The following is a 5,170-nucleotide window of genomic DNA, read 5'->3' on the forward strand; positions in this document are numbered from 1 at the left end:
TCGTTTCTCACACTCCATGCATTAAGAAGAAATGGAGCTGCAGGCCACCTTTGATGTAAATAAATGTTTTCATTGAAAAAAGAATAAAAGACTATGAATCTCATAACCGTTACTTCCCTGCCCTTCCCAGCCCTGCCTCTTAGCTGATGGTTGCCCTTCCATTTTATAAAAAAAGTGGGGGAAGAACAAACGGTTCCTCCACCTTCTTTCTTTGCTTCCTGAACACTATTTCCCTGTTTCTTCGTCAGTTTTTGTTGTCTTGTCTCCTCCTGGGAAAACTTGATACCTGTACTAGCCTGCCTAATCTCATCCTTTCCTTCTTACACAGAACCAAGTGTCATTATTTATTATTTTTCTCCTTAACTGTCAGTTTTCCTCTTGTGTTAGTTTCTTTGTCTTTGTAGAAAGCAATTCTTTGCCCTTCTCCACTCCTTTGTTTGAATAGGCAGCCTAACTTCTAATCTTCATCTAAAATCCAAAGCACAGGTCCAGAAACCGGCTCTGTCCTGCTCTGCTCTCCAGGCCTGGCAACCTGCTGCTCACCTCCACACTGCACTTACCACACTGGGGGACTGCTGTACACACTCTCCTGCTTTCTCTACTGAATTAGTTTTGGACAGCTTGACAGTAAGGGTTTAGTTCTAATTATCTCTGAATCTCACCAGGTAACACTGTGGCACAATGTAGGCCCTAAATAAATGTTGATTGGAAAATAACAATTTATTCTAAAAACAACACACCAACAAACACCTCAACATGTTGACTTTCTTTTGACCTTATTTCCTCCTCCCATACTAACTTCTTTTTTTTTTTCTCATTGAGTTTATTGGTACATGTTAGGTATACAGTACAGTTATATTCATTATTGGGATCTTGTACCTTTACAGGACAGGTCTTGGTTGTCATTTTTTCCCCTTGTCCCTGCCCTCCCTTCACCCCCTCCTCCCCTCCCCATTTACAAACACTTTATTTCCATTTTTTCAGTTTCTCATATCCATACTAACTTCTGATACTTTATCCTCACATTGCTTGAAATATTTATCTGTATTCCTTATTCATTACCAAATAATCTTTAAATTCTTAGACTTGCCCTTTGTCCCCATAGAAGGGAAAATGACTTCCTTGATGACGCCTTTTTGACATTTGAAATATTTGATATTGATGATCCTTCCTTGAAATGCTCTTCTCCTTTAAATTCTGTTCACCTAAGCATTTGGAGTCTCATTACTTCTTTAATCAAATTACCTCTTGGTCTTGATCTCCTAGGCTATCATCCGCCCTTCTACCACCCATTAATTATGGATATTCCTTAAGCTTTTGGAGGGAGATATTCCCTCCCTCCTCTAGGGATATTATAAATATCTGTGACTCCAATTATTTTCTCCATGGGAATGATTCTTCCATTTATATTCCAATCATGTTCTTTCTTCCTAGCATCATTATGTCCTGCTGGTTCTTGAAACTTAAAAACTTGTAAACTAAGTTAAAAATTTTCAGCTAAACTTGTTCCTTCTCCTGACTTTACAAATTCACCCAATGGCACTGTTATTTTTCGTTATTCTATTTCAATCTTATTCATCTCTGATATCACTATATCTCCAATCCCATATACTCAGGAGTTCATTATATCCTATTGCGGTTTTGTCTGAAATTTCTCTCTCTTCTCCTTTCACACGGCTGTTTCCCTAATCAAGACCCCTATTAGCTCTTGTCTGTAGCATTGCAATAATCTTTGAGCCTCTAATGCACCCTTCACACCACTGCCAGAATAACCTTAAACAACTCTGATTATATCTTTTCCTAATTCAAAATATCTTTAATGACAACTCCATGCCTATTTCATAGGGTTGATATCATTTGCTTGACAATCAAGGACCACATGTAACAAATTTTCTTTTCATTTTTATCTTTCATTGTTCTCTTGCATATACCTCAAATATTTTTTTGTCTCAATACAATTTGTAGGCTTTTACTTCCACGCTTTTGAAATATATCTCTTCTACTTAAGGTACCCTACCCCACTTCTGGTTCCACTCACTGAAGGGTTTTCTTTTCAAACCCCATTCAAACGCCATCTGCTCCATGATGCCTTCCCCGATTACTTCAGCCAAGAACAATCTCTCCTGTTTTAAAGTCTCACACATTCTGTTTGGACTATTATGAGACACACTGCTTTGTGTTTGTCACCTGGCCACCTGTCCTTCTTGAGTATGAATGCATATCTAATGCATCTTTGTCTTTCTCACAATATTTTGGGGGAGAACAGATGCTACTCAATGTTTTCTGATTGAGGGAAACCCCTAGCTTTTATATTTCTTTTGTCCAGTGTATGGTGTTTGCATCTCCACAATTAGAATGTCAGCAGGAGTACATGAAGAAATTGAAAGGCTGTCATTAAATGATGGTTAAAAGTTCTGTGATCTGTCTTTCATTTAATCTCTCTTAAATTCATTTTGGATGGTAAACTAGTACGAGTAATAAACCTAAGTTTGAAGAGGAGAGAATTCAACCCCAATATCGAGCTCATCCACCAGCCTTTCTGTAAAATGCACTCAACCTCACCAATCTGTAGCTGTTTCTTAAAGAGGGTTGGTATCTCTGTGCAGCCTCAAAGGAGCAATAGTGAGAACTACAAATTACCTTCATACCTTAAAGTGCTATAATCCGGTGGCCATCGCCTCAGTCCTATGTGCTACCTTTCTTTTGAATTTCCATGACTTTTCTTGGATTTCCCACTACCATATACCTATCGAAGTGGATTGACTCCTGGCCCTGAACTTTTGTACATCCACATCCAAATCCCTAGAACCTCCGTTTACTACCCCATATAAAAGAAAGAATATTACCTTATATGACAAAAGATGTGATCAGGTTAAAGATGTCGAGAGGAGATGTTCACTCTAGACTGAGTGGCCACTAAATGCCATGGCATATTATGACATATATCATTATAACAGAAGCACAGAAAAGGCAATGTGAATACAGAATGCAGCTATACATCAGGGAGTAGCAGCACCGCCAACAGTCATCAGAACCTAGGAGACAAGCACAGAAACAATTCTATCCTAGAGCCCTTCTGAAGGGAGCATGGTCTTGCCACCTCCCTGATTTTGAATTTCTTGTCCCCAGGACTGTGAGGAATCACTGTGTTTATGGTAATCATAGGTCTACGAAACTAACATTCCTGTCTCATCTGGAGATACATCCTATCCTGATGCTTAATATTTGTACCCATGCCTTGACTTTCGTGCCAACTACTTGAGAGGTTTGCTACCACTGGGCTTGAAACTCTTTTTCAGCAGTTATCTGTTGGAATTCTATTATGTACTAAGTACTGCTTTGGATCCCAAGGTTAGAAAAAACAGTTAAGATTTCATTTTATGCCCCACAGAAAGTCAGTCTTTAGAGGATTAAAGGAATCTAAGTGAGGGATAGCATAAAGAAACTTCCTGAAGGCGACAACATTAAACTGAGTTCCAAAGTTGGAATTGGGTTTGACTGACTAGGCTGGGGGTGGGATGTAGAAGATAAAAACAATTTTAGGTTAAAAAAAGATAGCATGCACCAGGTCAGAGGGACTGGCCTTCATGATGGGAATATGTGTGGGGAACTGGAATTGCAGGAGCCCTAGCTGGAAACTTACAGAGGGTTGGGGCAAAGACAGCTTTATGTGCTAAAGTGAAGGGGAAAAACCCACAATTTTAGTCTTTTAGTTAAACCACATACAGTAGTTCTAGCTATATAGTCAGTACTTAGTGGATGTTCCCTGAGTGACTCTATGTTAAAACAGAAATAGTTAAAAAAAAAAGCTAATGAAAGAGACTGACAAATGAAACCAAAAATAAATAAAATTATGCTATGTTAAAAAAGTTAGCATTGCTGTTAAGATATTTTCTTATGGACTAGATGTCTAAATATGTTGGTTATTATCTGTAATTAAGATGAAGACAGTTGAGGAGTAAATAAAATTTATAGATACAACAGTGCAAAGGATATTTTACAACTTGCTACCTCTCAGGCTGCTTTTATGAGGTCCACAGAACAAGTTTGCTCAGTGCCATGGGTCCTAATTAAAAGCCTCTTGGAGAGCTGAGGAGCCACTCGGAGGCGTTGAGGTGAAGGTGCTCCTCTGCCATGTCACACCTGCTGCTCCCAGGCACGACAGAGAAGCAGACTTCAAATTGTGGCAGTGAAACCTAAAGCTACAGGAGACCTTGGCTGGGCGCCTGTCAGAAACTCAAATGGAAATCCGTCCGAGGAATCAGTGGGAGGTGGGAAAAATTGAAAAATCCCTGAAGCGTTCAGTGAGTATGGGCTTGTCAGAAGTCCCAAATGGAGACGTCTGAAGAAATGGTGGAAGGTAAAAGTTAAAAAAAAGTCTATAACCAAGAACTCTGTCGTATTAAAGTGATCCAAAAGAGAAGCAGCAATGTGGTCTCTCAATTCAGAATTGAAGAAGAGGAGGTGGAGAATTATTTATTATGATAAATAATGCCGGGCCTTACAGAAACAAAACAAAACAAACTGTCTTAGTTACTTCTCTTGTTGCTGAGACAACATGCCCACACCAAAAAGTAAAGGAAAAAGATTTATTTTGTTTCACATTTACAATTTGTGGTTATTTGGCTCCCAGAAGGGGACAGCATGGCAGTGGGACATAGCAGAGGGAGCTACTCCTGGCCTGGGGCAGCAGAGAGCGAATCAAGGAAGGAGGGAGTGTGTATCTGTGCATTTGTGCGTGCGTGAGTGTGTGTGTGTGTGTGTGTGTGTGTGTAGATAGGCTAAGCCTATCTTCTTCTAGGCCATGCCTCCAATGACCCACCTCTTCAGAGCAGGCTCCACCTTCCAACGTCATAATTAGCTACAAAATCATCCAGGAGAATCCACCGAGAAGCCCTCCACCCCCTGTGAACCAATCACCTCCTACTAGCCCCACCTATGAGCATTTGAGGGTTTTTTGGTGGGGGGTCATCTAGATATAAACCATAACACAAACAAAAACCAAAAAGAAATCTGAAAAAGACAGCAAGATCCCTGAAGAAATAGTTTGGAGAAGTTAGAAACTGAGGAAGATGGAAATGAGGTATCCAGCCTGCCTCTGGCACTGACAGGTGAGACGAGAGAGAGAGAGAGAGAGAGAGAGAGAGAGAGAGAGAGAGAGAGAGAGAGA

At 40.0% G+C, this 5,170-nt stretch overlaps 1 long non-coding RNA gene across 1 annotated transcript in view; it reads left to right on the top strand.

Moving 5' to 3' along the window:
• Nucleotides 1-4,911: 4,911 nt before the first annotated feature.
• Nucleotides 4,912-5,170, top strand: part of LOC104850079 — an 11,556-nt gene continuing 11,297 nt past the window's right edge. The window contains exon 1 of the long non-coding RNA XR_776879.1: nucleotides 4,912-5,111. This is a non-coding gene — a long non-coding RNA (uncharacterized LOC104850079). The remainder of the gene's footprint in view (nucleotides 5,112-5,170) is intronic.

This window comes from Fukomys damarensis, unplaced genomic scaffold (assembly GCF_012274545.1).
Source record: "Fukomys damarensis isolate Sample0158 unplaced genomic scaffold, DMR_v1.0_HiC HiC_scaffold_26, whole genome shotgun sequence".
Lineage (NCBI taxonomy): Eukaryota > Metazoa > Chordata > Mammalia > Rodentia > Bathyergidae > Fukomys > Fukomys damarensis.